Source organism: Mercurialis annua, linkage group LG1-X (genome assembly GCF_937616625.2).
Source record: "Mercurialis annua linkage group LG1-X, ddMerAnnu1.2, whole genome shotgun sequence".
Taxonomy (NCBI): domain Eukaryota; kingdom Viridiplantae; phylum Streptophyta; class Magnoliopsida; order Malpighiales; family Euphorbiaceae; genus Mercurialis; species Mercurialis annua.
The window spans coordinates 22,034,959-22,046,238 of NC_065570.1; positions in this window are offsets into that span (position 1 = coordinate 22,034,959).

Genomic DNA, 11,280 nt, shown 5'->3' on the forward strand with positions numbered 1-11,280 from the left:
GATATTTTTCGTAATGTTTGTAAACGTTTGGCTTAGATTGCTAAAAAGGATAAACGTTTGGATTTTTTTCGTAATGTTTTAAACATTTTGTTTTGTTTCGTAACGTTTGTAAATGTTCGGCTTAAATCGTCAAAAATGATAACGTTTCTATTTGTTTCGTAAAGTTTGTAAACGTTTGGCTTAAATCGCTAAAAAGGTGAAACGTTTCGATTTGTTTCGTAATGTTTGTTAACGTTTGACTTAAATTGCTAAAAAGGTGACACGTTTGGATTTTTTTTCATAACCTTTGTAAATATTTGGCTGAAATCGCTAAAAAGGTGAAACGCTTGGTTTTGTTTCTTAACTTTTGTAAACATTTGGCTGAAATCGAAAAAAAGGGGAAACGTTTGGATTTGTATAGTAACGTTTGTAAACGTTTTGCTTAAATTGCTAAAAAAGTGACACGTTTGGATATTTTTCGAAACCTTTGTTGACGTTTGGCTTAAATAACCAAAAAGGTGACACGTTTGGATTTGTTTCATAACCTTTGTTAACGTTTTGCTTAAATCGCTAAAAAGGTGAAACTCCTGGATTTGTTTCGTAACGTTTGTAAACGTTTGGCTTAGATCGCTAAAATGGTGAAACGTTTGGATTTGTTTCGTAACGTTTGTAAACGTTCGGCATAAATCGCTAAAAAGGTGAAACGTTTGGATTTGTTTCGTAACGTTTGTAAACGTTTGGCTTAAATTGCTAAAAAGTGAAACGCTTGGATTTGTTTTGTAACGTTTGGTTTAAATTACTAAAAACATCAAATGCTTGGATTTGTTTCAGAAAGTTTGTAAACGATTTGTCTTAAATTGCTAAAAAGGTAAAACACTTGGTTTTGTATCATAACTTTTGTAATGGTTTGGCTTAAATCGCTAAAAAGGGGAAACATTTGTAAACGTTTGGCTTAAATCACTAAAAAGGTAAAATGTTTGAAATTTCATAACGTTTGTAAACGTTTGGATTAAATTGCTAAAAAGGTGAAACAATTGGATTTATTTCGTAAAGTTTGTAAACGTTTGGCTTAAATTGCTAAAAATGGTGAAACATTTGGATTTGTTTCGTATAAACATTTGGTTTTGTTTCGTAACGTTTGTATACGTTCGGCTTAAATCGCTAAAAATGATAAATGTTTGTATTTGTTTCGTAAAGTTTGTAAACGTTTGGCTGAAATTGCTAAAAAGGCGAGACGTTTGGATTTGTTTCGTAACGTTTGTAAACGTTTGGCTTAAATTGCTAAAAGAGTGACACGTTTTGATTTGTTTCGTAACCTTTATAAACGCTTTGCATAAATCGCAAAAAAGGTGAAACGTTCAGATTTGTTTCGTAACGTTTGTAAACGTTTTGCTTATATTGCTAAAAAGGTGACGCGTTTGGATTTGTTTCGTAACCTTTGTTAACGTTTGGCTTAAATCGCTAAAAAGGTGACACGTTTGGATTTGTTTCCTAACCTTTGTTAACGTTAGGCTTAAATCGCTAAAAAAGTGAAACGTTTGAAAATGTTTAACTTAAATCGCTAAAAAGGCGAAACATTTGTATTTGTTCCATAACATTTGTAAACGTTCGGCTTAAATCGCTAAAAAGGTTAAACGTTTGGATTTGTTTCGTAACGTCTGTAAACGCTTGGCTTAAATTGCTAAAAAGTGAAACGCTTGGATTTGTTTCGTAACGTTTGTAAACATTTGGCTTAAATTATTAAAAAGGTCAAACGCTTGGATTTGTTTCATAACATTTGTAAACGTTTGGCTTAAATTGCTAAAAAGGTAAAGCGCTTGGTTTTGTTTCGCAATGTTTGTAAGGGTTTAGCTTAAATTGCTAAAAATGTGAAACGTTTGGATTTTTTTTCGTAATGTTTTAAACGTTTGCTTTTGTTTTGTAACGTTTGTAAACATTTGACTTAAATCGCTAAAAAGGTGAAACCTTTGGATTTGTTTCGTAACGTTTGAAAACATTTGGCTTAAATTGCTAAAAAGGCGAAACGTTTGGATTTGTTTCCGAACATTTTGTAAACGTTTAGCTTAAATCGCTAAAAAGGTGAAACATTTGGAATTTTTAAGTAACATTTGTAAATGTTTGGCTTAAATCATAAATTTCTAAAAAGGTCAAACGCTTGGATTTGTTTGGTAATATTTGTAAACGTTTGGTTTAAATTTTTAAAAAGTGAAACGTTTGGATTTGTTTCATAACGTTTGTAAACGTTTGGCTTAAATTACAAAAAAGGGGAAACGCTTGGATTTGTTTCGTATCATTTGTAAATATTTTGCTTAAATTGCTAAAAAGGTAAAATGCTTGGTTTTGTTTCGTAACGTTTGTAAGGGTTTGGCTTAATTCGCTAAAAATATGAAACGTATGGATATGTTCGTAACATTTTAAACGTTTGGTTTTGTTTTTATAACTCTTTGTAAACGTTTGGCTTAAATCGCTAAAAAAAGGTGAAACGTTTAGATTTGTTTCGTAACGTTTGGCTTAAATTGCTAAAAAGGCGAAATGTTTGGATTTATTTCGAAACATTTTGTAAACATTCGGCTTAAAACGCTAAAAAAGTGAAACGTTTGGATTTGTTTCGTAACGTTTGTAAATGTTTGGCTTAAATTGCTAAAAAGGTGAAACATTTGGATTTATTTTTTAACGTTTGTAGACATTTGGCTTAAATTACTAAAAAGGTCAAACGCTTGGATTTGTTTCAGAACGTTTGTAAACGTTTGGCTTAAATTGCTAAAAAGGTGAAACTCTTGGATTTGATTCATAACGTTTGTAAACGTTTGGCTTAAATTGCTAAAAAGGTGAAACGCTTGGATTTGTTTCGTAACGTTTGTAAACGTTTGGCTTAAATTGCTAAAAAGGTGAAATATTTGGATTTGTTTCGTAACCTTAGTAAACGTTTGGATTAAATCGCTAAAAATATAAAATGTTTGGATTTGTTTCGTAACGTTTTAAACGTTTGGCTTAAATCGCTAAAACGGCGAAATGTTTGGATTTTTTTCGTGACGTTTGTAAACGTTTGGTTTAAATTGCTTAAAAGGTGAAATGTTTTGTTTTGTTTCATAACGTTTGTAAACGCTCGGCTTAAATCGCTAAAAAGGTGAAACATTTTGATTTGTTGCGTAACATTTGTAAAGGTTTGTCTTAATTTACTAAAAAGGTGAAACGCTTGGATTTATTTCCTAACGTTTGTAAACGTTTGGCTTAAATTACTAAATAGGTGAAACGCTTGAATTTATTTCGCAACGTTTGTAAACGTTTGGCTTAAAATGCTTAAAAGGTGAAACTCTTGGATTTGTTTCGTAACGTTTATAAAGAACAAAGGATCACTTTACCCCCTAAACTTGGCGCAAAGTATCAAAAACGTTCAAATTAGCAAAACAGGATCACTTTTACCCTGAACTTGTCAAATTTTGTACAAAACGCCCCCTCCCCACTCTCACCCTAGAGAGTGTACCTCACTCTCTGGTTTTTTTGAAAAGTTGTTTTTAATGGTAAATAGTTTAAAAAGGTGCTTAATATTTTTTGATTTTTTAAATTAACACATAATATTTTTTAAAAAAAATTATTTAATCTTTTTTATTTTAAAACTTTATATGTTAAATGAATTTTAATTAAAAATAAAGAGGACTACTTTGTACTTTTTACAAAAAAAAAATAATTTGTTTTAATAGATGAGCAGCTGCCGGACTTCTTCTCCGGCAGCTGCCCATTAGAGGCGACGAGCTTCATCTTTGAAGCTCGTCGTCTGGTCTCTGTATTAGAGACGAACCCAGACAGAGACGAACTCATCTCGTCTCCAAACAGAGACGACGGTGGTCTTTGTTTGGAGACGAACCCAGATGGGTTCGTCTCCTTACAGAGACCACCGTCGTCTCTGTTTGGAGACAAACCCATCTGGGTTCGTCTCCTTACATAGACGATGAGTGTCTCTGCAAGAGAGAGGAACCCAGATGGGTTCTTCTCTGTTGCAGAGATCAGTCTATTGGAGACGGAGGCCGGAGGTTGTCCGGAATATGGGTATGTGGGTTTAGAGTTTTAGGTTAATTAGATTAGGTTAATTATTATTAAGAATTTAATTAGAATGTTTAATTTAATTAGATTAGGTTAGTTCGAATTAAGTATTTGATTAGTATGTTTAATTAAATTAGATTAATTAGAGTTAAGTATGAATAAATAGAGTTAATTTTAAAATTTGAAATCTCACTCTCCAATTAAGTGCCACGTCAGCATAAGGGGGGTTTTTGAGCCGGTTTTGCCAACTTCAGGGTAAAAGTGATCTGGTTTTCTCAATTTGGACGTTTTTGATACTTTGCGCCAAGTTCAAGGGGTAAAGTGATCCTTTGTTCCGTTTGTAAACGTTTGGCTTAAATTGCTAAAAAGGTGAAACGCTTGGTTTTGTTTCGTAACGTTTGTAATGGTTTGGCTTAAATCGTCAAAAATATGAAACGTTTCGATTTGCTTCGTAACGTTTTAAATGTTTGGTTTTATTTTGTAACATTTGTAAACGTTTTTCTTAAATCGCTAAAAAGGTGAAACGTTTGGATTTGTTTCTTAACATTTGTAAACGTTTGGCTTAAATTGCTAAAAAGGCGAAACATTTGGATTTATTTCGTAACGTTTGTAAACGTTTGGCTTAAATCGCTAAAAAGGTGAAACATTTGGATTTGTTTCGTAACATTTGTAAACGTTTGGACTAAATCGTTAAAGAGGTGAAATGTTTGAAATTTCGTGACGTTTGTAAACGTTCGGCTTAAATCGCTAAAAATATGAAATGTTTGTATTTATTTCGTAACGTTTGTAAACGTTTGGCTTAAATCGCTAAAAAGGGGAAACGTTTGGTTTGTTTCATAACGTTTGTAAACATTTGGCTTAAATTGCTAAAACGGTGACACGTTTGGATTTGTTTCGTAACCTTTGTAAACGTTTGGCTTAAATCGCGAAAAAGGTGAAACGCTTGGTTTTGTTTCATAACCTTTGTAAACGTTTCACTTAACAAAAAAGGTGAAACGTATTGATTTATTTCGTAAAGTTTGTATACGTTTTGCTTAAATTTCTAAAAAGGTTACACATTTGGATTTGTTTCGTAACCTTTGTTAATGTTTGGCTTAAATCGCTAAAAAGGCGAAACGTTTGGATTTATTTCGTAACGTTTGTAAACGTTTGGCTTAAATAGCTAAAAAGGTGAAACGTTTGGATTTGTTCCATAACGTTTGAAAACATTCGGCTTAAATAGCTAAAAAAGTGAAACGCTTGGATTTGTTTTATATCATTTGTAAATGTTTGGTTTAAATCACTAAAAAGGTGAAACGTTTAGATTTATTTCGTAACGAACGTTTGGCTTAAATTGCTAAAAATGTGAAACGTTTGGATTTGTTTCGTAACGTTTTAAACGTTTTGTTTCAATTGCTAAAAAGGAGAAACGCTTGGATTTGTTTCGTAACGTTTGTAAACGTTTGGCTAAATTGCTAGTAAGTTGAAACACTTGGATATGTTTCGTAACGTTTGTAAATGTTTGGCTGAAATCGCTAAAAATTTAAAACGTTTGGATTTGTTTCGTAATGTTTGTAAACGTTGGGCTTAAATTGCTAAAAAGGTGAAATGTTTGGTTTTGTTTCTAACGTTTGTAAACGTTCGGCTTAAATCGCTAAAAAGGTGAAGCGTTTGGATTTGTTTCGTAACGTTGTAAACGTTTGGCTTAAATTGCTAAAAAGGTAAGGCTTGGATTTATTTTTAAACGTTTGTAAACGTTTGGCTTAAATTACAAAAAGGGTCAAACACTTGGATTTGTTTTAGAATGTTTGTAAACGTTTGACTTAAATAGCTAAAAAGGTGAAACGCTTGGATTTGTTTCGTAACATTTGTAAACGTTTGGCTTAAATTGCTAAAAAGGGGAAACGTTTGGTTTTGTTTCGTAAAGTTTATAAAGGTTTGGCATGAATCGCTAAAAATGTGAAACGTATGGATTTGTTTCGTAATGTTTTAAACGTTTGGTTTTGTTTCCTAACGTTTGTAAACATTTGGCTTAAATCACTAAAAAGGTGAAATGTTTGGATTTGTTTCGTAACGTTTGTAAACGTTTGGCTTAAATTGCTAAAAAGGCGAAATGTTTGGATTTGTTTCAGATCATTTTGTAAACGTTTGGCTTAAATCGCTAAAAAGGTGAAACAGTTGGATTTTTTAAGTAACATTTGTAAATGTTTGGTTTAAATCGTTAAAAAGGCGAAACGTCTGAATTTTTTTGTAACGTTTGTAAACGTTTGGCTTAAATTGCTAAAAAGATGAAACGTTCGGATTTGTTTTGTAAAGTTTGTAAACGTTTGGCTTAAATCGCTAAAAAGGTGAAACGGTTGGATTTGTTTTGTAACCTTTGTAAACGTTTGGCATAAATTGCTAAAAAAGTGAAACGCTTGGATTTTTTTCATAACATTTGTAAACGTTTGGCTTAAATTGCTAAAAAGGTGAAATTCTTGGATTTATTTCGTAACCTTCGTAAACATTTGGCTTCTATCGCTAAAAAGTTCAAACGTTTGGATTTGTTTCGTAACGTTTGTAAACGTTTGGCATAAATCGCTAAAAAGGTGAAACGTTTTGATTTTTCTCGTAATGTTTGTAAACGTTTGGCTTCAATGGCTAAAAAAGTGAAATGTTTGGATTTTTTTCGTAACGTTTGTAAACGTTTGGCTTAAATTGCTGAAAAGGTGATACGCTTTGATTTGTTTCATAACGTTTGTAAACGTTTGGCTTAAATCGCAAAAAACGGGAACTGTTTGGATTTGTTTCGTAACGTTTGTAAACGTTTGGCTTAAATCGCTAAAAAGGTGAAACGTTTGGTTTTGTTTCGTAATGTTTGTAAACGTTTGGCTTAAATCGCTAAAAAGGTGAAAAACTTTGATTTGTTTCTTAACGTTTGTAAACGTTTGGTTTAAATTGCTAAAAAGGTGAAACGCTTGGATTTATTTTTATAACGTTTGGCTTAAATTATTATAAAGGGGAAAGGCTTGAATTTGTTTCGGAACGGTGTAAAGGTTTGGCTTAAAATGCTTAAAAGATGAAACGTTTGGATTTGTTTCGTAACCTTTATAAACGTTTGGCTTAAATTGCTAAAAAGGCGAAACAATTCGATTTGTTTCGTAACGTTTGAAAATGTTCGGCTTAAATAGCTGAAAAGGTGAAACGTTTGAATTTATTATGTAACGTTTCTAAACGTTTGGCTTAAATTACTAAAAAGGGTAAATGTTTGGATTTGTTTCGTAACGTATTAAACGTTTGGTTTTATTTCGTAACGTTTGTAAACGTTCGGCTTAAATCGCTAACAAAGGTGAACCGCTTGGTTTTGTTTAGTAACGATTGTAAGGGGTTGGCTTAAACCGCTCAAAATGTGAATCGTTTGGATTTGTTACGTAACGTTTTAAACGTTTGGTTTTGTTTCGTAATGTTTGTAAACGTTTGTCTTAAATCGCTAAAAAGATGAAACGTTTGGATTTGTTTCGTAACCTTTATAAACGTTTGGCTTATATTGCTAAAAAGGCGAAACAATTGGATTTGTTTCGTAACATTTGAAAATGTTCGGCTTAAATAGCTGAAAAGGTGAAACGTTTGAATTTATTTTGTAACGTTTCTAAACGTTTGGCTTAAATTACTAAAAAGGGTAAATGTTTGGACTTGTTTCATAAAGTTTTAAACGTTTGGCTTAAATCGCTAAAATGGGGAAACTTTTGGATTTGGTTCGTAATATTTGTAAACGTCGCTTAAATTGCTAAAAAGGTGAAATATTTGGTTTTGTTTCGTAATGTTTGTAAACGTTTGGCTTAAATCGCTAAAAAGGTGAAAAACTTTGATTTGTTTCTTAACGTTTGTAAACGTTTGGCTTAAATTGCTAAAAAGGTGAAACGCTTGGATTTATTTTTATAACGTTTGGCTTAAATTATTATAAAGGGGAAAGGCTTGAATTTGTTTTGGAACGGTGTAAACGTTTGGCTTAAAATGCTTAAAAGGTGAAACGCTTGGATTTGTTTGGTAACGTTTGTAAACGTTTGGCTTAAATTGCTACAAAGGTGAACCGCTTGGTTTTGTTTAGTAACGTTTGTAAGGGGTTGGCTTAAACCGCTCAAAATGTGAATCGTTTGGATTTGTTACGTAACGTTTATAACGTTTGGTTTTGTTTCATAATGTTTGTAAACGTTTGTCTTAAATCGCTAAAAAGATGAAACGTTTGGATTTGTTTCGTAACCTTTATAAACGTTTGGCTTAAATTGCTAAAAAGGCGAAACAATTGGATTTGTTTCGTAACGTTTGAAAATGTTCGGCTTAAATAGTTGAAAAGGTGAAACGTTTGAATTTATTTTGTAACGTTTCTAAACGTTTGGCTTAAATTACTAAAAAGGGTAAATGTTTGGATTTGTTTCGTAACGTATTAAACGTTTGGATTTGTTTCGTAACGTTTGTAAACGTTTGGCTTAAATCGCTAAAAAGGTAAGGCGTTTGATTTTTTTTTTTTAATCTTTGTAAACATTCGGCTAAAATCGCTAAAAAGGTGAAACAGTTGGATTTGTTTCGTAAAGTTTTAAACGTTTGGAGTTGTTTCGAAACGTTTGGATTTGTTCCGTAATATTTGTAAACGTTTGGCTTCAATAAATAAAAAGGGGAAACATTTGGATTGTAACGTTTGTAAGAGTTTGGCTTCAATAACTAAAAATGTGAAACGTTTTGATTTGTTGCTTAACGGTTTTGTTTTGTTTCGTAACGTTTATAAACGTTTGGCTTCAATCGTTAAAATAGGGAAACGTTTGGTGTTGTTTTGTAATGTTTGTCAACGTTTGGATTTGTTTCGTAACGTTTTAAACGTTTGGTTTTGTTTCGTAACGTTTGTAAACGTTTGGCTTAAATTGCTAAAAAGGTGAAACGTTAGGTTTTGCTTCGTAACGTTTGTAAACGTTTGGCTTAAATCGCAAAAAAAGGGAACTGTTTGGATTTGTTTCGTAACGTTTGTAAACGTTTGGCTTAAATCGCTAAAAAGGTGAAACGTTTGGTTTTGTTTCGTAATGTTTGTAAACGTTTGGCTTAAATTGCTAAAAAGGTGAAACGCTTGGATTTGTTTCTTAACGTTTGTAAACGTTTGGCTTAAATTGCTAAAAAGGCGAAACATTTGGATTTGTTTCATAACCTTTGTAAATGTTTGGCTTAAATCGCTAAAAAGTTGAAACGTTTGAATTTGTTTCGTAACATTCGTAAATATGTGGCTTATATCGCTAAAAAGGTGAAACGCTTGGATTTGTTTCGTAATGTTTTTAAACGTTTGGCTTAAATTGCTAAAAAGGTGAAACGCTTGGATTTGTTTCGTAACGTTTGTAAACGTTTGGCTTAAATTGCTGAAAAGGTGATACGCTTTGATTTGTTTCATAACGTTTGTAAACGTTAGGATTTTCAAACGTTACGATACAAATCCAAGCGTTTCACCTTTTTAGCAATTTAAGCCAAACGTTTAAAAACATTACGAAATAAATCCAAGCGTTTCACCTTTTTAGCGATATAAGCCAAATATTTACGAATGTTACGAAACAAATTCAAACGTTTCAACTTTTTAGCGATTTAAGCCAAACGTTTAAAAACATTACGAAACAAATCCAAGCGTTTCACCTTTTTAGCGATATAAGCCAAATATTTACGAATGTTACGAAACAAATTCAAACGTTTCAACTTTTTAGCGATTTAAGCCAAACATTTACAAAGGTTATGAAACAAATCCAAATGTTTCGCCTTTTTAGCAATTTAAGCCAAACGTTTACAAACGTTAAGAAACAAATCCAAGCGTTTCACCTTTTTAGCAATTTAAGCCAAATGTTTACAAACGTCATGAAACAAATCCAAACGTTTCACCTTTTTAGCGATTTCAGCCGACCGTTTACAAGCATTACGAAATAAATCCAAATATTTCCCCATTTTAGCGAATTAAGCCAAACGTTTAAACCGTTACGAAACAAATCCAAACATTTCGCCTTTTTAGCGTATATGCCAAACGTTTACAAACGTTACAAAAAAAACCCAAACATTTCCCCTTTTTAGTGATTCATGCCAAACGTTTACAAATGTTATGAAACAAATCCAAACGTTTCCCCTTTTTAGAGATTGAAACCAAACGTTTACAAAAGTTACGAAACAAATCCAAACATTTCGCCTTCTTAGAGATTTAAGCCAAACGTTTACAAATGTTACGAAACAAATCCAAGCATTTTACCTTTTTCGAAATTTAAGGCTTACATTTACAAACATTACGAAACAAATCCAAACGTGTCACATGTTTTAGCGATTTAAACCAAACGTTTACAAACGTTACAAAACAAATTCATACGTTTCACCTTTTTAGCGATGAAGCCAAACATCTACAAACATTACGAAACGAATCCAAACGTGTCACCTTTTTAACGATTTAAGCCAAACGTTTACGAAATGTTACGAAACTAATACAAACGTTTTGCCTTTTTAGCAATTTAAACCAAACGTTAACAAACGTTACAAAAAAAATCCAAACGTATCATCTTTTTAGCGATTTAAGCCCAACGTTTAAAAACGTTTACAAAACAAAACCAAACGTCTAAAACGTTACGAAACAAATCCAAACGTTTGACATGTTTAGCTATCTAAGCCAAATCTTTACAAACGTTACGAAACAAAACCAAGCGTTTCACCTTTTAGCAATTTAAGCAAAACGTTTACAAACGTTATGAAACAAAACCAAACGTTTAAAACATTACAAAACAGATCCAAACGTTTTACATTTTTAGCGATTTAAGCAAAAACTTTACAAATGTTACGAAACAAAACCAAGCGTTTCACCTTTTTAGTGATTTAAGCCAATTGTTTTCAAATGTTATAAAACAAATCCAAATTATTCACCTTTCTTGCAATTTAAGCCAAACGTTAACAAACGTTACGAAATAAATCCAAACGTTTCACCTTTTTAACGATTGAAGCCAAACCTTTACAAACGTTAAGAAACAAAAACGAAACGCTTCACATTTTTAGCAATTTAAGCGAAACGTTTGCAAACGTAACGAAATAAATCCAAGCGTTCCACCTTTTTAGAAATTTAAGCCAAACGTTTACAAAAGTTACGAAACAAATCCAAGCGTTTAACCTTTTTAGCAATTTAAGCCAAACGTTTACAAACGTTACGAAACAAATCCAAGAGTTTCACCTTTTTAGCAATTTTGAGCCAAACGTTTACAAACGTTACGATACAAATCCAAGCGTTTCACCTTTTTAGTGATTTAA